This window comes from Lampetra fluviatilis, chromosome 4 (assembly GCF_964198595.1).
Source record: "Lampetra fluviatilis chromosome 4, kcLamFluv1.1, whole genome shotgun sequence".
NCBI lineage: Eukaryota > Metazoa > Chordata > Hyperoartia > Petromyzontiformes > Petromyzontidae > Lampetra > Lampetra fluviatilis.
The window spans coordinates 13,976,666-14,000,663 of NC_136278.1; the positions used below are offsets into that span (position 1 = coordinate 13,976,666).

At 43.1% G+C, this 23,998-nt stretch overlaps 1 protein-coding gene across 5 annotated transcripts in view; it reads right to left on the minus strand.

The window, feature by feature from the left end:
* Positions 1-23,998, minus strand: part of CRTAC1 (cartilage acidic protein 1) — a 709,809-nt gene that overhangs the window by 635,849 nt on the left and 49,962 nt on the right. Inside the window, exon 1 of one of the 5 annotated variants that reach the window (XM_078855611.1) lies at positions 6,567-6,644. The exons of the other annotated variants lie outside the window; for them this stretch is intronic. The gene's annotated coding sequence lies outside the window, so the exon portion shown is untranslated. Of the gene's footprint in view, positions 1-6,566; positions 6,645-23,998 lie in introns of those variants that run through there. 5 annotated transcript variants of the gene reach the window in all.

The window sequence follows — 23,998 nt, forward strand, 5'->3', positions numbered from 1 at the left end:
ATTTTCTTCTATAAATGAATAAGTGTGACAATAACCAATCGCAATAATAAATATGAAAGGCACATGACACCAAGCCATGTTTTGATCCAAAATGAAGTGTAAATTTTATCGGTGATTAAATATAGCTGACACGTGTGAATTCCACTTCCATTACGTGCCCTTCAACTCACTTTCTCCCCGTACATTGTGATGTTCTTGTGACACTTGGGAGCATCATGTGATATTTCTGTTGAGCACAATTATTCCAAATGCAGTACATATTAGGTCACTTTCTCTCGTGTTGGGGTTACAAGGGTGGGCAGGAACAGATTGGAGGTGAAGACTGCGTGACTCACGGAGGTGGAAGAGTTTGATTGGTTGAGCGCTCTAGCAATTGAACAATAAACGATATTTTTATATTACCAGGTAAGGCCCACTGAGCTATATAGACCTTTTTCAGATGCGACCTGGCCACAAATTATAGCTCAAGGAAGTGGCTTATCACGTGGAAATGTATCGCAGCCAAATACTCTAAACACATGATGTTGATTCTAAATGTGGTGGGGAAAACCAGAGGACCCGAAAAAAAATCCACACGACCACAGGGAGAGAGACATGCAAACTCAAAATATACAGGCGCCATCGTCGGAATCAAACCACAACCTCCTGTATACCAGACGAGGTAGTCGGTGTCATGTGCCTGAACAATGATATGTATGGTACAAAATAATAGCTACAGTATCAGAGTAATACACATGCATAGTTTAGATAAGATAATCTGAAAGCGATGCATACAACTATATTAATCTCTCGCATACAACAACATATACAGGAGCTCATCTGTGTCTCACCATCCGTAAATAGTATTATCATTTTGATTTAAAGCTTTCGTGACTGCAGGAATTCATACTCTTTGGGTCTTTAGGTAAAGTCACGTAGATAGAAAATTAACAGATCACGACGTTTCGATCACAAGACAGGCAATCGTCTTCAGGTGAGAGAGAGAAAGGTACTGAAACAAGGTCTTATATAGGCCTGAGATGGGAGTCCCCTCAGGGTAAGAGGGCGGGGCTAGAGATGGTCTCCCTGAGGCTGTGGAAGTGGCTATTGTATTGTGAGAGATGAGCATGTCAATGATGCTTCGGTGGCAGATCGAGTAGGACATCCAGCCCGTCAATACAAAGACATCCAACCTAGTGATGCAACTCAGAGAGTCAGCTAACATCGGCAGGAAGGATGGAGACATCACAGCAGGTTAAGACTTTACCTGGTTAATCACGTCCTTCCAATGATTTCTCAATTTGTACCCATCTTCTCGGTTGATGTTGTGTCTGTGTTTAAATATCTGGATGGCTTCATGGACAAATCTTTGATGACGTGTCATTCGAGAAGGTTGTAAAAACCTCCATCATGAAACACGGCGATATATAACTCTGCTGAGAATCATTGCAGATTGCCAGCTGTGCTATGGGGACCACCCTGCAGGTGTGTTAGTAACCTCGGGAAGTGGGTGGCCGTGGTTAAAGGGCCATGAAACATTACTGATACGCCTCGGAGCTGAAGGCCATAACAGGCTCAGATGCGCACCGAGTGGAGAACGTGGTTTTTTTGATGACCGACGTGTTAGGAGCATTGTGGACGGTTGGATAATTGGCTTCCATACTGTGCAGGACTGTTGTCTGAATTGAAACACGAGATGTTGGGAGATGCCCATAAGATGTCCAATGACATAAGGTGTTAATGATTTTCTGTAGGGTACTTTGACAGAGAAATTAATTCTGATTCGCCAAAGGATAAAAAAATATAATGAGTACAAGCAAAAACTGCAGTAGTTTAGTAAGTGACAGTGCAGGTTATGATCATGTTTACATTATGAAATTGCTCTTAATGTTGTGTTCATAATAAAGAGCACAAATAAAGCCTGAACACTGTTAACTGCAAAACTATATGCTAAACGGATTTTATGTTCAATCAATTTAATCACATTGGCCTATACATTCCTAGAAATATTTCCTGTATTTTGATATAGCAGAGGCCCACCAGACAATGAAGTCCCTCCAAACACTGTACCGCAATATTTTATAGGAAAAACTGTATGAGGAGTTCGGCAACACAGATGAAAAGAACATCTCCAAGGTAACACACACATATACACTTGGGGGCCGTCCATAAATTACATCATGCGATTTTGGACGATTTTTGACCCCCCCCCCCCCTTCGTCACACGGCGTCACAAAAAGTCAGACCCCCCTCAAATATGACGTCACAAAGCTCTGCCCCCCCCCCAAAAAAAAAAACATGCTTCAAATCGCTTTAAACTATTGTCATTGTAGTGCGTATTTAAGGTGGCGCTGCACTCTGATGTTGTAGGAGAAAACATTTATTAAAAATTTGACCCCCCCTAGGTGTGTGACGTCATTTATGGACGGCCCCTTGAGGGAAACAATTAATCAGCTGTTGATGCAATAGGCACACACACTGGCACTGAATGTGAAACATTTGTTACGATATGGCTTTAAAAACTGTTTTTGTTGTTTTAAACCTTCAAAAAGAGTGACAGTAAAAGTGCAAACAGTGTGGCGTGAGAACACTGGGGGAGCACGTCAGCTGTGAGGCCTGTGATGACTTCGTGTGCCTGTAATGAGGCAGCAGGATCGCTTTAACAGGCCGCACGCCCTGCCGGGAAGACTCCTGACAACAATGGCGGCTCGTGACATTTCCAATAGGTGGGGCTGTTCTGAGTGGCCTCTGAAAAGATGGTGTTACCATTAAGAATAACCACATCATGTTATTGGCCTTCCCGTGAAAGTGACATAACTATCTTATCTCTCAACGGTAGGCATTTATAAACAATATAAAACAACAAAGCACTCAAATCATGTCCCCCTGACCTTCAAGTCCACACTACACAACCCTTTTGACACTGCCAAAAGTAGTGAGCTGCTATATTTGCACAGTGCAACCTGGCGTTGTGACATCGTCTCTCATTACAGCCACGGGCGCCTTTTTCACCGCCCCGAATGAGTCTTAAACGGCGTGGCTAACATGCGAAGCTGCGAATTGCAATGACTGAAGGGACATCTCTCACTCGGACGATGCCTTCACAGCCGCCCCGAGACCCCCCCGAGGCACAAATCAGACTGTGGTGTTGTAGAGGTTTCTAATATCAACAACTTAAATTGTTACCTTCATTAGGCAATTCACGTTGAAAGAATCATTACATTTTAAAAAATGTTGAACAAAACATAATTGCTAGAAAAATGTTTTTCTCATCTCCAGCTGCTTGGTGAGGCGGCGCCCCAACGCCCCTATTGGACGAACCGCGACTGAAATAAAACTGGTGCTGAAAAACATCTGTCTGGAAGGTCCACCGACCTAAGATGTTTCGTTTTTACCGATGAAACATGGACCATGGTTTGAATTTAGTTTTTATTATATATAGTACAAAAACGTTAGGTAAAATTATTATTATTTTCAGATGTTGTGCCGGTTGATTTTTTTTAGGAACTATTTGATCCACACTAAACCTGTAAATTGTAGAAATAGGAACACATTGATCGGGGAACAAATTACAAGCATCATATTGACTGTTAAGGGCTGATGGGACGTAGAGTCAAGGATAGTAATGGAATGGCAGTTAAATGAGGGAGGGGAACATGCCTGAGAGGAGCACTCTGACGATGGGGCAATTAGATCAGCTCAGGCGCAGGTGCAAGGCGGAGCTGTGGCATCGTGACTCGAGGAATCGCGGAGGCTTTCATAAACCAGTGGATAAAACGTGTCTAATGATTATAAACATCATGCTCTACTAGATGACAGGCTTAGAGATGCCATGGCATTTTAGGGCCCAGTAAATGCAATATCTTTAGTTGAGTGTGGAGACTGGATTGGGAAGGGGCGCCAAGGATGTGAACATGCATGCATTTTGTACACAACACCCAGAATACAGACAGTAATTTATGCAAAGTGACAGGAAATTTGGATTGGGTTAGAGCCAAAGTGAAACAGAGTTGACGCTCACAACTCCACTTGTACCGAGCAATACATAAGCAGTGCAGATTGACCTTCGGCTTTATTCCAGGTAGAGTCGTTTTGCTGGAGGTGGAAAGAGAGATTGAAACTCAAAAAGTAAAAAAAACAACACTGAATCGATCAAACGCAAGCCAACTTCCATCTATTCAACTATTCCACCTTGCTCTAGCTACGTGTTTTGTTGCAACGCAGCAGGTATGCGGAAAATTAATCTTCAGTCTGGATGTTGGTTCCCCCTGCTCGGCTAATGCTAAAGAAAATGTCCAATAAGAATACATAAATACAATCTGATTGCTACGTGTTCATTCAGTGACAGAGGAGATGCAATAAAGCCAAATTGCTTGTGGTATAAGATATTGTACAACCGGTGCAAACCGACATTATAATAAATGGAGGGTGTTTTTCTCACAAACCTCAGATAACATCGTGGCTGCTGAAAGAGAAGCCCGTGGCAGACACTTTGTAATGATTCCAAGGTCGCCCAGAACTTATTTTGGTTTATTGATGAAATCATTACATTTCTAAAAGCGACTTTCTTGTACATATATTTGAAGTATTAGGCACGTTTAATACATATTTTGGAACTTATTGCAGAAACGTACTTTTTATGGACAAAACCAGACATTATGAGTGAGATAATGTCCCACAACCGACAACCGAAAGGGTAAACTGGTGGTGGATACTACGCTTCGCCAGAACTTTACTTTACAATTGTCAATGCACAGCGCAAAGAAAAATCCGCATGTATTCCTTGGTGCTCAATCAGACATTAAGTCGCATGTTGTGCTATAAACATAAGGACTTGAAAACAAGAAGAAAGATATTGTATTCACCTGAACTTTATTGTAACACTTTTGTACTATTCACGAACAGGGAAAATGTTAAGTGATACAACGCAAGGGAAATGCCAAACTCCTGAACTGCACTCATCACAGGACACTTCTCCAATGTGAATGCAACGGTCTCCACCCACCACACCCCAATACGTTCAGAGAGACATCCTACAAGACGAACGCAACACGCGAACTATATTTTGTGCATTAGGAACACATCCATCAGCAACTTTCAACAGACCTTCACATTCTGTGCAAGCTGAGAGCTGGCCCGAACGGGGTTGCCGTTCACAATCTCGATCAGTATGAGAATAGTTGAAGTACTTGAAACATTTGTGAACACCTGGACAGCTTTCTACTCAACATGTCCGCCACCACGCTGCATTCATAAGGGAAATGCTATTATGTGCATTGCATTAATAACCTGATACATCACAGCTCCATCTAGTGGATGATTGTTACACAAATCTTACATTAAACTCAGGGATACGCATTATCTGAGCTAACATTGAAACATTTATGTTTGGTGGTGTCCATCTCCTTTGGTGGCTCTGATCGGGTGATGTAGATTTCACATTCCTCTTGCAGTGCCCAGTCTAGTCGCAAGATGACCACTGAGGACTTCCTACGAAGTAGAACTCAGTGCACGGACTGTGGAGGGACGGTGGACTGAGTCCCCTTTCGAGTGGGAAGCTAACGTGGCCCCGCCTTACTGTGTAGCAAGGCCTCCCACCTCATGGCCACCTGCGAATCAAAGTGTGGATCATATGAAAGCCAGTGCAGCTGCTCGCTGTTATTCACCACGGGTCACCAAGACAGACTCCTTTTTGCTACGAATCGCTTCCTCCCTGTTATTCAACCATCATTGTTCATGGATTCTCACGCCATTACACCAGGCCAATCTGTAGCGTTGGTTTTTCTCGTCATTATCCTGATGGTGACACTCGATGAAGGGATTGAGATACAATGATCCAGTGGCTCAATCGTCAGTGGTGTATGTGTAATGTTATTGTTATTATTTCATATGTTACATGTTTAAAACTGTAAATTGCATTACAACCGACACACATATGCCTCTGCTGACCAATATAATTTATTGAATGTGCATTGGTTATAAACATAACGACGTATTGGATATTTAGCTTTGTAATTTTGAGACTGAATTACTGCTGTTCATTTGCATAAAGTATGTTTTTTCAAGCAACTCATTTGTATTGGCGAATTGCATCATTTGTTAAACCTTACACTTCGTATTCCCCCCACCAAGTCTCCCTTTAAAATGTGTGTTGTATCCAGCCAGTCACCTGGTAATAACAGCTAACTCTATTATACTGAATCAATTAAAACAATATATCAAAACTTTATCACAGTGCTCCAATATTACAGGGAACATTACTTTATTACTGTTTATTTTATGTGTTTCATGGCACATGATTCACCCACACATCTCTCCTTTAATTTCCACATTATTATTATGAGCTTGCAGCAATACATTTTATTCATTTATTGTTTTAAAATAATCATATGCGAGCTGTAGGTAGTTGATCATGCACACGTGCCTTTTAATTGCTTTTATCCATTCAGACACAAACCAGACCAGACAAATGCAATATTAGTGCAGATATTCATTTAAAAAAAACATCAATAAAGGATATCAACAGGTCTGAAGGTTTTTTCAGCATGATCCCATATTAGAATGCCTGGCCAAGATCATAAACTTACATTTTATTTTTCTCAGTCGGTTTTAGCCACTGAGGTCGTGACAGGTATATTTTTTCAATCCTGTTGCGCCGTGCTCCCTGTACCGTTCCAGTTCTGCTGTAATGCGCACTGATGCCTCCTGTACTGAGGGAGATATCGGCACGTAAAACAAAAATTTATTGATTGATGATAATACTCAAACGTTCACACAAGACAGCTAAATCCACTTGCCACTGGCCTCGTCGTGGCTCATCTGGTCTGATGTACACGACGATACCCGCGTGATCCACCAACCCCACGGCTAAAGTGCTCATCTAAAAAAAAAGTGCCACCACAGGCCCTGAAGATATCCAGTTGCACAAAATATCCAGTTCTAAAAGGTCATCACATTTATTATCTGAATCGATAACCATTCAATAAACCACATGTTAGAGTTTTCATCTGTCTGGTGCCTATGCACAGCTTAAATGAAGAAGAGGATATAATCAGGTATGCTTGCTGATATAAGCAGGTGTGCGTGCTGAATTTTTAATGTGTTCCTTCACTAATCAGCAAAGTCTGCCAAAAACGGGTCTTACAGCAAAGGTGACAGGCAACCTTAACTCCAGCAAATCTAAACACAAACGTATCAAGATCTTCAACCAGTATGCATTACAGAACTTCAATTCTCCTTCATATATAGTCATTTACTTTTTTTTATTCAGTATTTTTGTGTGTGTTGGAGTCAATATATTTTTAAGACTTTGGATTGCAGACACAACCCAACCCTATCTCACTAAGCAGCAGACTGCAACAGGCACCGCACCATTTGTACACACATTTTGTATTCAACATACTCTGGATGCGCACTCCTTGTTGTTTTACCGTATATTTTATGCCATGTATTTAAGTGCACAAATGTTAACATTCGTATTTTAAAACATTTATATTTCATAACCCGAGTGCAGCAGACCATTATTATTAAATTAAATAAACCTACATCTGAGGGCATGAACAGGGAATATTAGCCTACGAATGCTATGCACTGCATCATTGGAAAAACATTTATTTCCCCCCCAGTCCACCACACTGTTTGAGGCTTTAATAATCCAGTGGTTGAATATATTCTGAGTTTGTCTTCTAAATTAATGTAAATCTACTACTGAGGAGTTGATAGTACCCTCCTAGGTTAATCCAAAGCTGCAAAAATGATCTAATTAATGCGTGCACTGGTAAGTGGGAAGGAATAGACTAAAGTGTGAGATTTATAAGAGGCTGGTAAGCCAAATCACCATGTGCTACTCACCAGGCAAGGTCACCTTATTTATTCCCTTCACACCAACAACATTTATCAGTGGCGGATCCAAGAAGGTGTCCACCCCAAGGAAAGACGGTACACCCCCATCACTCCACAATCAATATACGTTTTCACATGGTGTAATGATAAGTCGATTTAAGCACATCACACTCGACTTGCCGCAATATTTTCCCCATGCGAACGCACATTTCACTTGACTTAGTGCGAAATCCACCTTGGAGGGGCGGGATGTTAAAGAGCCGTGACGCCAGATTCGAGACGTCAGATTTTAGCTCCACCGCGAAGTGCGGGTGGAGCCGCGTGCCTCGCACCCCCCCAACCCCTTCCGCCGGGGGCCGCTACCGTCCACCTGCGAGCGGACACTCACAACGCTCAAACACCCAATTGCTGCAATAATTTGTTCATTATTATTGTTATCAATAACGCTTACTTAAAAAAAATTGGCAACTAAACATTTTATTTACTCTGACAAGTTAAAAAGAGCGGATTCCAACACCGATTGAATAAATGGTATTCCACGTGTAATTACAATTCACCAGAGGTGTGGACTCGAGTCATGTGACTTGGACTCGAGTCAGACTCGAGTCATGAATTTGATGACTTGCGACTCGACTTGGACTTGCATAACAATGACTTTGTCCCACCTCTGCAATTCACTGTACGATGTGTGCATGTTTATTGTTGAACAGTAATACAAATTTAGGAGATCGTCAAGCCATTGACAGATGAACATCCCCTACTCCTCCTCCTGCGTCAGCGATCGGGTGGAGCCAGCACCGGCTCAGATATCACTAATCACTGATGTCAGCCGTGGCTGAGAATTGAACTCAGATAGCTGGGTTCACATAGTTGAGTGCGCCAACCACTGCACCACCACTCTCCGCCCATTATAACTGTTTACCTTGATCTATGTTTGATACATTTTAACCAGTCGGGTACCTTTGAGCCAAAATCCTAGTTGGAGTGGGATAGCAGTTCAACTCCGCGTTTCACCTCTCTAGGATGAATACGACGAGTACAACTGCATATGAAGTTAGTCGTAGTTGCCGCATGGTGTGTAGGGCCCCTGCGATATGAATTTTTTTATTTTAATCACTGGCTCAGAGCCGAGAGAGGAGATGAGCACTGCCCCATGCTCATTAGTGGTGAACACTTTGATTATCGCACTTTGCTAACGAATGCCTGAATTGAGCATTGCCAAACTACTTTGTATTCAAACACCTGGATATTAAACACACACTTCAAATGCATTAATCAAAAACACCACTAATACTATAACTGTTTTTAAATATCGTGCGACATATACTTGGATAGCTAATATTATAGAAAATAGCTTATGTACTTCAAAAGGTAGCTTAATGTGAATATTCCCATTACCCTTTTTAGACAAGGCTGCACAGAGACGATAGTATTCAGTTGATTGGTATATTACCATTAGTAGGCCACATGAAGCAAGTGCTGCAATATTCAAGATTAAACAACATCAAAGTGCCTGTCCAGCAACAGCATCACAAGATTCCATCACACAAGGGAGGTCATGGGGTCGTGTTCAGATTCTGGTCGATGTCCTATTCAGCTCATTATCTATGCTAAGTCAGCAGTGGTTGTTACCTCATGGAAACAATTGCCCCAACTGTAGGAATATGGAATTTCCACCACTGCCTCGGGGCTGCCAATAGAGATGACCATCAACCAATGATCCACTGCACGAGGATATACCGAGACTCGATTTGTTTGCAGCTGAAACACTCGGTCACTATCAAGAAGGATACGAAACACACACATTTTGAAACATTGTAACAGACACGCTTTGGACTTTCAAGTGAACAAGAATCGCCATCTGAAGAATGTAATATATTGAACTAAAGAGTAATCAATATTGTGCAATGCTTATCAGTGAATGGTGAGGGGGGGGGCAGTGGCACAGTGGTTAGCGCGCACCGTGAAGAGTCTGGCGGCCTGAGTTTGATTCCTGGCCACTGCTAACATCAGTGGTCAAGTAATATATGACCTGGTGATAACCCTTCCTTAACCGACTCATGCCAGCTAGGTTAAGCATGGCCATTAACCCCCATGATTGACGTGGCATAGGATAACGTCATCCAACAGTCGATTGACAGAGGCCTGTAACTTTATTATTCATAATAATTATCACTGAATATTAAAATTTAATAATCAACACGTATATTTTATTTGATGTGCATATCTCATCAGAATAAATTATTATGCAAGTATTAACTGCATATAAATATCAAGTCAAAATATCAACAGGCTCATTCACTGGTCAGTGGTCATTCTTGTGGGAAGGCCTAAGCAAGTGGTGTAAATTTCACATTCCTATGCCAAAGATCCTTCTCTCCATAGGATAGCCACTGTTGATGTCACACAAAGTGATATTTATCACGAAAGAGATTATGGGCTAAGTCGGGGGTTGGCAACCTGCAGCTCTGGAGCCGCATGCAGTTCTTTAAGGACTGCTTCGTGACGTTATTCATATCAGAATCGGAATATTTATTTATACTGGAGGAATCCGATGAGCTATAAAGATCTGTTTGACAGATGTCCAGTCGGGGTGGGTAAGACCGTTACAAAAAGAAACAATACAAAACCATGATTGGAGTCCATTGCAGCTCTTGAAATAGAGTTTTTTTTAACGAATTAGAAAAAAATGGCTCATCTATTAATTTTTGTTGCCAACCCCTGGGCTAAGTCAATCCGCAACCAGGATTTGAACTTGGTTCCTTTTGGTTGCGGATTGATAATTCTGCCACCCCGCCAGAAACAATACTGTAGCATCAGCATCATGTCCTATAGCTGGGATTCTAATATGATTTATATTACAGTGTTAAAGTGATCCAACACAACAGCTAAGCTCAAATCTACATCCTGACATGGCCAGGTCAAGTGATGATTCAATGAACATGTCAATATGAAGGTTACTTCATATTGGCATTTCAAAGGTCATAGAGCACTTTTGTCTGAAGCGCTTCCTTCCCCACGTCCCTGCGACGGAAATAGTCAAGCCATTGTAGTCGGCGTACTGGAAGTTCCACAGCATTGAGATGGTTCTAATAAGGATCATGGATGACCGGTGTGCCGCAATGTTTGTTGGTCTAGTTATTTCAGCGACCTTTGACATCATCGACCATGAGATACTCAATGGGCGACTAAGGTCAAGGTTTGGAGTATCGGGTACGGCAATGGGGTGGATTGAGTCATACCTACATGGTCGATCACAATTCGTAAAGCTAGGTGACAGTCATCGATTATGCAGTGCCTATTTGGCATACCAGAGGTAAAAAATCAGAGGTTCTGCTGGTTGGCACTCAGGCTCAGGCGAAAACATTTGTGGGAGGATCAGGTGTGGCGGTCACGGACCACAGGATTCAGTTTTCTACTCATCTAAAGAGCCTGAGCTCCCTACTCGACCAGATGAAGTCGTTTGATCACCACATGCAAAATATAGTCAAGTCCTGCAATTTTCATATCAGGGCTATACGACACATTTGACTACTATTGAGTCGTGACGTAGCCAAAGCAATGGCGTGTAGCATAGTATCGACAAGGCTCAATGATTGCAACTCATTATGGGATTTCTGGCAAAAATATTGTACGACATGTCTTGGCACGTGTCGTGATGGGTACTGCAAGATCCGACCATGTCCGTCCAGTGGTCGCCAAGCTGCATTGGCTTCCGGTTGCTGAACGAATACATTGTAAGGTCGCACTCATTACACACAAAGTGCTTGCCACAAATGAACCGCACAACCTTGCTGATCTCGTCAAGGAGCATAAACCATCATGCAAACTCCGGTCATCCTCGCAGCAGCTTCTGGCTACTAGCCATCAAACAAATATGGTCACTGCATCGCACGCTTTTAGATTGGCTTCTGCGGCCGTCTGGAACGATCTTTCTTCGGATATTAGGAAGTCACTGGAGCTATGCACTTTTAAATCTAGATTGAAACTCATTTATTTAGAAATACTTTTTGTGTTAAATTTGTTGTCCATCCCCCCCACCTCCGATTAGCACGGTTGGCTATGTACAGTGTGAAATGAGTATAACATACACACATACATGATGACATTTTTATAAAGGCTTTAAGTGCTCACATATTTGTGTTCTTTTTTACGTTAAAATAACCAGTCATACGCTGCAATTACAACTGCTTTCGTGCTCATTAAAAAATTATATGTATATCTTTGACGTAAACATCATGAAGGTTTTCAAAAGAAATATACCGTGTGATATAAATCAATGTACTGTAATATAGTTGTCCCTCATACGATTGTATCATGATTGGAAAACCATATAGACATCGTGGTTATTGATTGAATTTACCATAGACGGCTGTGAATGGCTACGAACGTGGTGGGGTGCGCGTGGCCGTGGGAGTCTGGTGCTGGACAGCAGACGTAGGACTGTGAGTTGCCGTGTGACTCACAACAGTCAACTCCTCTCATTGGCTATTGACGCTCACGTGACGGGAAAGTTCGATCAGCGGAGGTTTCTAACGCCCCGTGTCGACATTTGTGCAATATCGACATGTTTTCATCCCCATCCTGTCAGCTGAACTGCCCGCCTGGCGCAAATCATTGCAGTGCAATACTGGTAGACTAGTTCCCGATCGACACAGGACACCGCAGCATTGGAATTGCAAGGCAGCTGAGAATATTATCTCATAGCAAGTTGACGTTTTGCATTATGCAGTACAAATAATCACTGTTTTATCGTCATTTTACGCACATCGTCAATAAACTGCTGGATGAAGGCCTCCCCAAAGCCATGTCCGTCATTAAGGATATTTGACCATATTTCACCACGCTGGTCAGTTGAGAGATGGTGAAAGGGCTGGACCCAGGACCGGTTCCAATATCTTTCATCGCAGATGTCACTGCATCAATTGTGTGGTGCACACTCATCACAGCACCACCGCTCCACATTTCAGGCAATGGCCCTGCTTCAGAGCAGACATTCATGGTGGATAGAAAATTTGGACTGCAATATAATAATGCTTAATTACTTGGTGAATGTATATAATCACTGCATTTGTCAATGTGTAAATTTGCGTTATTGTTTGGGACCCAAACATGTTCACACGACGACTGTGTGAAAACGTTCCGGTGTTTTTCAGGCAACTCCACTGTAAGACGCAGCTGCTACCATCCTGCGCCGTCTCGGTCAAAACCTTTTAGCCACCCTCGCCATACGCCCTGAAGGGTCCAACGCCTGACACATCAGACGACTGTTATATATCGTTTTCCGTTGGAAGGCGGCGTTAATAAGCACAGTGGGCGAGGTGTTATTGGGCCGTGCTTGTGCACCACTGCTAATGCCAGTCTCTAACGTTTTATGTGACGTTAAGCGGCTACCGGGATGACAGTTAACTAATTTCATTATCTTAAAAAATGTAGTTATCCCTTTACATTTTTGTAGCGACTGCATTGCTCCTCGGATGACTGGACCGAGTAGACGGTTCCGTACGTGTACGATGCACAAGGAGCGGCTGGGCTGATCAATGCACGGTCATTCCTTCAGTGAATTACTCAATGTCATGTTCTGTAAAAAGGGCATTAGAAGATCCATGCATAGGCCACTGCGTCCCAGGCTCATATCCATAATCCTACGATCCTCCCCCCCCCCTTTTTAAATGTCTCAAATATACCTTGCAAAAAATGTTATGTAATACAGTCGTTAACATTTGTCTCCCTTGCAATATTACATGCAACTAATCGTATGTAATCATCACCTGGATGATTTAAGGGCATCGAATACAACAAAAATTCCGATAAATACAAATAGATGTGGTGGTTGACTTTTAAAGGGAAGTCAGGTCTGCATGAGTGGACATGACCCCTACATAACCTTGGTCATGCGATTTAAAACGTGGGTATGTTGAAAGGGGGAAAAAAAGGGTTTTAAATGGGCAAATCAATCTCACAGACCGATTTGAATTCCCCTTTCCTCGTGTGAACACGAGATATTGCAGTAGAATTCAAATTATAAAATGTCGAAGTTGATCTGCCAGTTATGTGATAGTGGAAAGTCAGTGGACAAGGCAGAAAAAAACAAATTAATCCTTTCTTCGTGTGAACATCAAAAGGGTGAAATATATATTTAAATACAGCATCTAAATGTGCAAATTAAGTTTTTTGCAGGTATATATAATTATGTATTATATGTATGCCATATGTTATCTTTGACCCACTGTGTTTCATATTGGTAAATCTATAACAACGTTGCCTTCTCTGCGCACATGTAATGATTAACGCTTAACATTTTACCGACGCTGATGAAATAATTGCCGTAGAAATTAAACGGCGATCGGCTGTGGAGCAGCCGCGCGTCTGTTCAGGGCGTTTGCGCGTTGGATCAACTGACACGTCACCTTTCCGCAGCACCATGGGGTGCCCGTGCCACTGCACCTGTGCCTTTAGATGACTTCCCCCTTCGTTAATCATGATTTCACACACGTTCATGTTGCGATGGATAAGCTATAGATCAGTAGCCAGGACTTAAATTATATGGGATAGTCTTCGGCGTGGATGATATTTTTAACCAGAAATAATAATTTAAAAAATCGTAATAAAACTTTATTTTCTGCAAAAAATGATTGCATAGAGGAAGCCAGTCTCATTTTTATAATTACAAACTACAAAATAAAATCTAAGATCAGACTAAAATATAATATAAATATATTATATCTTTCCATACCACTGAATGTCACGTCATTGGAGGGATGATAATCTCCATTCATGCATGGAGTGGAATGTCCACATTCTTAGGGCTGAGGGCAGTTTATCCACAGGAGAATGATTGCTGATCTCCAGCCAACAAAGTGATCGGTTATTTTATTGGCCCCATAAAGATGACGGCCCGAGTAAATTTCTGGCTGGGATTTGAACACTCAACTTTTTAGACCGTGAGTCAAGCGTTCCTCCGGCTGAGTCACCGTGCCAGCAGTGGTAGTGCCGTATTATGAGCGATATGTTCGTCGGTACAGCAATCATATTTCGATTACGCGCTGTTTATAAGCGTTTGGGAATCTGTGTTGTGTACATTACACACCCCCACAAAAAAGTGGAATCTCATTTCAACTCCACCATTTTCCTTACAAAGGTCAATGCAAATCTACTCATGAGCTGGAATAAATAAGAATGAAGCAATAAAAACACAAACTAAGCACACCAATTGCAATACCACAAAGTGCCTATATTTATCCGGCTTTAGCACCAACTGTGTACGCTACTTGCTGGCAACCTTCGCTGCATCACAAATGCAAACAACTGCAATTTCATGCATGACGTTTTGCAATAATAAAAGGTGCTCACCCCACTACCAGATAGCCCCTCCACGGGGAATGTGGCCTACTCTTCCACGCTCGTCAGCCTTCTTTGTAGAGGTGGCACTCTGCTGAAAATGTATCCCACCACACGCGACCGGCTGACGAACTGACTGGTGCATCCAACTATGCCGCTGGATGGACAGATGGGCGGGGCGTTAAGAAACCTGCTTCATTCTTTCAACTTCTGAGCCAGGAGCTCAGATGTAACCGGCGACCTCTGGTTATCGTTAAATCACAGCAGCAGTATCCGTTTGCAACATCATGACAAGTTTAAAGCCACAAAATACAACCTCTCATTATAGCCATCAAAATATGATACCCGTATGGCACATCACATGAGAAAAACAGGCGATACCGTTTACATAAAAAAACTGATTAATGAAACAACAATCATCATAGGAGGAATGTATTATATACATTTGTACAGGATTTACATATGTAATGCATAAACGCTGGGCCGAACACAGGGACAACATGACACGGCATCCGCATCAAAGGGACGATGGACGGGACCATGTACCGTCAAATCTTTGGTGAGAACCTCCTTCCCCTCAGCCAGGGCATTGAAAATGGGTCGTGTATGGGTATTCCAGCATGACAATGACCCAAAACACACGGCCAAGGCAACAAAGGAGTGGCTCAAGAAGAAGCACATTAAGGTCCTGGAGTGGCCTAGCCAGTCCCCAGACCTTAATCCCATAGAAAATCTGTGGAGGGAGCTGAAGGTTCGAGTTGCCAAACGTCAGCCTCGAAACCTTAATGACTTGGATAAGATCTGCAAAGAGAAGTGGGACAAAATCCCTCCTGAGATGTGTGCAAACCTGGTGGCCAACTACAAGAAACGTCTGACCTCTGTGATTGCCAACAAGGGTTTTGCCACCACGTACTAAGTCATGTTTTGCAGAGGGGTCAAATACTTATTTCCCTCATTAAAATGCCAATCAATGTATAACATTTTTGACATGCGTTTTTCTGGATTGTTTTGTTGTTATTCTGTCTCTCACTGTTCAAATACACCTAACATTAAAATTATAGACTGATCATTTATTTGTCAGTGGGTAAACGTACACAATCAGCAGGTAATCAAATACTTTTTTCCCTTACTGTATGTTCTCCATTTTTTGAGTATGGGGTTTTCTCCACGTTCTCCAGTTTCCTCGAGTAGTATAAAGAACACGTACAATGTTTCTGGTATTGGCCAAACATCCCAATATTTTCCTGGGTAAGCAAGCTCAATAATGCATTTAATTATTTTTTAGTTATGTATTTCCAATCTCTTTGCTGGCATTTCCATCTCTCTTCATTTTGCTCCTCTTCGTCAACATGTCTTTTGTGGTTTAGGTAATTAATTCATACGAGATACAATTTTACAATTTTAATTAAAAAAATATCAATCAGACTCTTAAATAAACGCTGCCCTTCACATTATGAATGAAGGGAAAGCTAATGGACCAGATGGTATTACTAAACATCCACAAAGAAATGGGACAATTATTGTAATAAATGTATCTGACCTATTCACTAAAATTGTACCTCAATCACAGAAAGATGTTTCTATCATGTTTATAATCACAAAGGATAATGAACCTCTCATCGCATATATAGGAGTTGGTTCACAAAAATTATTGGGAACAACAAAATTGAACATCATGGGACCTCCTTTTCCAGTACCAAAATATGAGAATAGGTTTTCCCCTTCTATCTGGCAACAAACAGGTGTTAAGATGTTACAACACCAAACTGAAACCTTTTACAAGGAATCATGTCAGCATTAACCACAATACTTGTGGTCAGAATGCAAACAAAAAAACACTCCGATAATATATGCTTTGTCTTTGAAACTGATTGGTCCACACCAGAGACAGCTTTCTTTTGAGCCTAGTCTTTGGGCTGTACGCATTTTGGCGTCCTCTGGTCTAACACCGTTTTGAGACGAGACTCAAAAGAAAGCTGTCTCTGGTGTGGACCAATCAGTTTCAAAGACAATGCATATATTATCAGAGTATTTTTTTTTGCATTCTCACCACAAGTATTGTGGCTATTGCAGACATGATTCCTTGTGAAAGGTTTCAGTTTGGTGTTGTAACACCATAACATCTGTTTGTTACCAGAAAAAAGGGGAAAACCTAACAAAATGAAACGTGAAAAAGAAAGGTTTTTCAACCATCAACCACATAGTATAATACATCAGACTACTATAGCAAAGACGAATGAATATAAAATATCATGAAGCCTTTCCAGACGACGAAAATCATTTGATTCAGTGAAAGTAAATGCATTCATCCAAGCTGCCGTAAACGAAGGCTTTATTTTTGGGGTTTTATAAATTATAAAAAACATTTATAATGATGAGACACCTATTCTGATATTGCATGAACAAAATGCGTGACAACACAGAAAGGGGAGTCAGGCAAGGATATATACCGTCACTAAAGTTATTCAGCGTCACATTTGGAAGACGATTTATGAAAATTGGATTCGGGAATGAAGGCGTAAACATAGGGGGATGATTAAAAACATCTCAGATGTGTGTATGACATCGTAATTATAACAACCGCTGTGGAGATGGAACAATGAGATCAGCTCATGTGCACGAGTGAGATGGATTGTTGCTTCACAGCACTGAGGGATTTGTGACAAATTGAGGAAGCCTTCATCCAGCAGTGGCTGATAAAAATTACTATAACATGAGAAAGTTTTACGATGCCACTTTATGAAAATGTACTAGAGCTTAATGCATCTCCTTGAAGTAGACCAACTTCATATAAGTAAAACGACTACGGACTCGAGCTTTAGAGGTTTATTTTATTGCATGTAATGTAGCTTAGGACAACGCCGTCATGAAATAATGCCGACGTGGAGGTCGTATAACCAAGCAGACCGCGATGACTTGAAGACAGTGATGACGTGAAGACAGCGACGACGGCCCGAGTCCCTCTCAACAGCCCCGAACATGCCTTCTTGCCCAGCTTTTTTGCTCATGGATTTTCGGGGGAATTTCTCCAGCTGTCTCTTTTGGACACTGGGGAATTTCCCAACCAAGGACCTCTGGGGAATTTCCCAACCAAGGACCTCCAGACTTGCTGGCGCCTTGTCTTCACATCAAGACTTGCTGACAGTCCTGCATTCATTCCAACATATTATATCAATTTTCATAAACGTTCACCAGCCTGTAGTTTAAAAAAAATACATACTGTGGTGGCATAAACAAAGCAACATTTCCCCACATTTGTTCACACAGTGTGCTGAAAGCAAAAATCGATTTGGTGACCACAAACCTGGGGAAGGCTGATGAATTGAAATCAGTTCAGTTAGCAGTGCGCCAAAGCAATTGTCATAGAGAATAGATCTCACCTCAAAATGTACAGAGTAAACAAGTGGCAGAAACACCCTTAACGTTGTTTATTAACCACCCGAAATGCTCCACTCCAAGCAGAGCCCAGATTTCATCATCTTGTCAGTTAATGGGACAGGATTGAAATAGACTAGAACACGGGATACCCACCATGCAATTGGGCACAAACGTGGCCATACTCTGTTGCACCCAACCGATTCGAGTTCTATATTTTTTTCAATCCCACAATCCAACATTAAACGGCTCACATGACCATGTAGATTGTGTACACTACGTCATTGTGTACATGTGTGTATAAAGGCAAGTAACCCCCCCTCCCCAGATACAGGATAACAATTAAATGCAAGAATCAATTATTTTAAATCTTGCATTCTGTGGTATCGTTCGTATCTCAGTTCTTTTTTGCGACTCAATTAATGTTCAACATTCAGGGCTGCAATTTAGTTCAACATTCGATTTTATTGTCCCCCCTATTCACTGTTTCATTTGTATTGTTTCTTTCTTTACCTCTCATTTCATTTTTGATTGTGAGAATCGTTTTTTTATCACATCAATTCATCATCACTTACCTGTTGCCAATACCTGCATTATAAAAGCCCACTGAATGGAAATAAGATGCATGCATTGCCATTTAATTGAATGGAAGACATTTTTGCAGCCTAGGAAATCTCGACTTAAATCTTGACTTAAAGCTTTCCTTACTGCAGGAATTCATTATCTTAGTTTTTTCGGTGAAGTTACGTAGATATGATTGTCATCGCTTGTGTTGCGATTGAAATGTCGCAGTTTTTTTTATTTATTTTTGCCTAGGAAATGTCTATTTAATCCTTAATTCATTGTGTCAACATTCCAATGAACGGGATTCTGCTGGATAAACGTTTGTCTATCATATAATTCTACTCATTTGAATTCAATCCAGGAATTACCATTGAAAGTAGTGGGTATTATTTGACATCCACGGAATTTCCATTTCAATGCCGATTCCTGAAATCCCCCATTCAAAATGACATCCAAATGGTGATTCCAATGATCACCGCTAGGTGGCAAAGTCATCCTGTTGAGATTACACTCAAGCGAATGGGCATTTTAACGCGGCAATCGCCCATAATAATACACTCCTTGAGCCAAAAACTTTGGGAGTGCCAATTTATTTATATGGCGAATAAGAGTGAATTATTTGATAACCGCACTCATTTGAAATACCTCTCGCACAATTCACTGTTATTGGCCACGTAAAGAAATTGGAACCACTGAAGTTATTATGCCACCCCAGGTGGCACCGACGAGTGAGTAATCTGTTCTGGGCTCACAGACCAACCGCCAGTGGTGGAACCGCCCAACCTCAGCGCCGAAATGAAAAAAAAACACTTAAGGCCAGCCTAGATTACGAAAATAGAACAGCGTAAGAGAGGCTACCTGAAGGTGAACGAGCTCTGTGGAAGCGAAATGCATGTTACAATATACATTGTGAATTAAGATAAACCTATTGTAATGTCAAATTGATTAGTTGATTCTGAGCGTTTTACATTTTTGTCCATACTTTACACAGGTGCAGTGCAGCCAGCAGTAGAGATGCATTTCGAATTATTACTCCCTTCTGTGCACGAGTTGTTTGTCGGCACGGCAGACAGCGACGGAGAGCCATGTTTCCAAGAGAGGTTGCGAGGACAGAAAGCCGCCAGGCTACTGAGCGTTGCTCTCACCACAACTCATGCACTGGCTAAGCACTGTGTGTTTAAATACGATCCGTGTCACAGCCAATCACATTTATAATTATGTCAAAACTGACAGGTGTCTGCCCGTTACTCAAAATTTGTTTTATATCTTAGGCGACTACTCGTACGTTATATTTCCCGATTAACTACGACCAATAGGAAATGTGGTCAAAAACATCACTTTTAGGCGAGTCGGGATTTCTAATTTGCACGGTTTTTCCCCTGGCCAAATGTCTCAGATTCGTCAAAGGGAAACGTTTTGTGCTCACAGTATAGGAGAGCGGAATTAGAAGGTGGTGATGTTAACGCAGTGCACTATGGACCCGACAACCCGAGTGCGAATCCCAGCCGCAGCTAGCGTCACCAGCGAGCAATATTTGCACGAGTCCTGGGTAAGTAACGCCACTTCACCAACTCGCACTGGCCAGAGTGGTGAAGTATGGTCAAAACAACCTCCGCGATCGCCAGGGTGTGCGGACGCCTTCATTCAGCAGTGGAGCGGCAGGGGGCTGTAACTGTGGTAACTCGATTCCCTTTGACGAATCTGAGACACATCACTAGTTGCGCTCACTTGCCAAGTGATCGCAGCAAATAATATATTTAATAATTAATCATATATATTTTGAAGCAAAGCTATCTGTGAACATACGCAGGTTAGACTAAATGACATTTAACCCGACTTCATACCCAGATGTAAGAGGGAAGGACCGAAATAAGAAGAGTAGGATCTAAGGTCATCGTTCAAGGGCTCTCTAATGGGTGTCCTCAGACCCCCGGGGAGCTGCAGGTATCATTATGGGGTCCGTGACAGGCGAAGGGGGTCCCCGCAGGGGGTCCCGCAGAGTGTCTGGGTCTTGCGCTGCATTCTACCTCTCCACTGGCCGCGTTTCAGCCTGACCAATGGTGCGCTGCCGTAGCCACGCGATTACATTCCATGTCGCTGCATCACGCGGGGATGCTGTCGCGTTGTAATGGTGAGCACCGCTGCACAAATAACAAAGAAATTCAACGCATTCATCAGCAGCACTGCCTCAGAAGCAACACCAACACACTGTTCACTACCGGACTTGCGATGCAGAGGTCGCCGGTTCAATCTCCCGTGACAGCAACAGCAGCAGCAGAAGTTGAAAACAATGGGGGCACGTTTCTTAAACCCCCCGCCCCCCACACCGTCTCTGTCCACCCAGTGGTGTAAATGTATTCACCAGAGTGTGTCCATCGGCGGGTCACGTGCGATTGGGTAAAGTGTGGGCCACCCCCACCTCGACAGAGATGTCTGGTCAGCGTGCAAGAGCAAGCCAGGCGCTCTCTGGAGGGGTTCATCTTGAGCTCCCTCGACCGGAGGCCCCTTCCACCAGCAGAGGCAAGAGCAAGCTACTGCACCAGCTGTGCCTTCACCCCCTGCTACACCGCACTGCTGAAGGTGACGGCGTTTACGAATGGCTGCGAAGGGGTCCTCGGTCCAAAGCTGGGCTGCGAACTATCAAGAGCATGCCATGGCGAGTTGACTTCAATTTGCCCGGTAATCTACAAACACAAGTAACAGCTTTGCTTGTCGAGTCCAGAGGCTTAAAAACAAACAGAAGAGACTGCACAGGTCATAGATGATTTTTATCAAACACTGGTCAATGAAAAGCAGCCTCCTCCTTGCGTTAAATATCTAAGGCACTAAAATGAAATGTATTACACTGGTCATATCAATAAGAGTGCCGCTGTTGATTCTGAAGCCCAATTTGCTGAGTTCAAAATGCAATCCATAGTATGTGACACGAATATTTAATATACTTTTAGAGAGAATGACAGTCCACCACACGGTACTGCAAGAGAACGAGCAAAGCTAGAGCCGACCTAACCACCCTGTTCTGCTCCCCGTTTAAATGCTCCTTTTTGGGTTGCGAGTGACTAAGCCGTCACTCTCCGCCGGACGACGGGTTTATGAATCACACGACGGGTGTCTTCGAGGGAGACGACTAACGGCGGCCAAGTCATCCCCGGGCCCCCCGGCATTGCAAGCTTTGCAGCCTCTTCCGTGGTTGCGCCGCGTGCACAGCAGCCACGGCGCTCTCCAGCCTTCAACCGGCATCAATCGCAGCATTTTCAGTTTCAAACTTTTAACTATTCCAACATCCGTTGCTTTTCATTTAATGACTCCAACAGCTTCCATCCTTAAGCGTTAATGAAAGCGTGTTTCGGTCGAATTCTGTTAAGAGACTGCTCTGCAACACTTCCAACGCGGGAAAACTGATAGCAGTGGGTGGTACCTGCGCAGACATGGAACGCGCTACTTGCATCTGCAGAACACTTGAATACGAGTTGCCGCTAATGAAAGGTGAAGGTGCGGCCTTGCAATTGCTTCTCACACCACTGCCAGCAGAAGGGCCTCCCCCAGCGCGAGCTCTACATGGTATTTTGTCTACTCGAACCACGTTGGCCGGACGTACTGGAAGATACTTGCTATTACGCTCTGTTAAAAATCATTCAAGATTCAGGCACGCACATCCTGACCTCGTTGTACGCGATCCACACGCACAGACCCACAACAGTGGGAACGGGAAGAACCTGGGGGAAAAAAAACAACATTGGACGTTTAAACTACTGTACTGTACGCAACAAATGCCCAATCTCATCTGAAACCTCCCTTTCCTGGACAAGTCATGGAGAGGGTAAAATTCTTATCACACCTCTCCCCCATGTGTGCTCTCCATTCCAGCAGCCAATGCTTTCCTGCCAAAGCCCCGAGCCAAACTGCACGCCGTGGGAAATCGCTCCCTCTCCTCTGCTGTGTCCACAGTCGAGAACCGCTTACTCCAGCCACCTGAACTGCCATCTCCCTGCCCCTGTTCGAGTCCAGGCTCAAGACCCACCTCTTCCGCTATGCCCAAATAATCCTCCATTCCCGGAGATACCGATCCCCCTATGTGTCTTGAGATGCAGTGGCATATGGAGGCTCTTTAAATCCAAATTGTAATGCATTTACCTCGGATTGCAATCGTTCACGTTGGAAGTGGATAAGGAGTATATTTAGTTCAGTTTGGTGAGAAGATGATTTGGGTGTACAGACACCAGTTTTACTGGTAGGAACCTCCTGGTTACACCAGCCCACAGGAGATTATTGTGTCCGTCGTGCAGGGAGGGGCTGGGTGGGGAGGGAGGGGCTGTGTGGGGAGGGGAGGGTGGGGAGGGTGGGGCTGAGTGGGGAGGGGCTGGGTGGGGCTGGGTGGGGGGGTGGGAGGGGTGGGGCTAGGAGGGGTGGGGCTGGGTGGGGAGGGGCTGGTCACCCCGTGGTGCCCTTATAAAACTCAACGTTTAACCTACTCACGCCGGCTTGTGCCCGCCCTCACAGTCGGGCATATTTGCGGAATACACCACGCCGCCGTTGACCCTGGCCATTGACCGAGCAAGCCAACGTTCCTACCAGCTCCCTCCGCAGGAATGTGTTTTATTATTCCCCTGACCTGCTCATGTGGCTCTTTCACCCTCTACATGGCCACGTAGCCTGGCGCAAGTGCGATGGTAATATCACCACCACTTAGCAATAAAATGTGTTTGCTGTCGTGTGCATACATGTAGGAATTTGTTATTTTGCAAGTGCCAGCACGTTCAGCGCGAGTGTTGCCGTGGGTTCATTTGTATTGAGCGAGGCCTGGTTGTACCTTGGGCTGCTATTGAGACACACCATTCAAACTAATAGTCACAATAATTATAATAGCACTTTGCCAATCTACCGCTGAATGAAATCC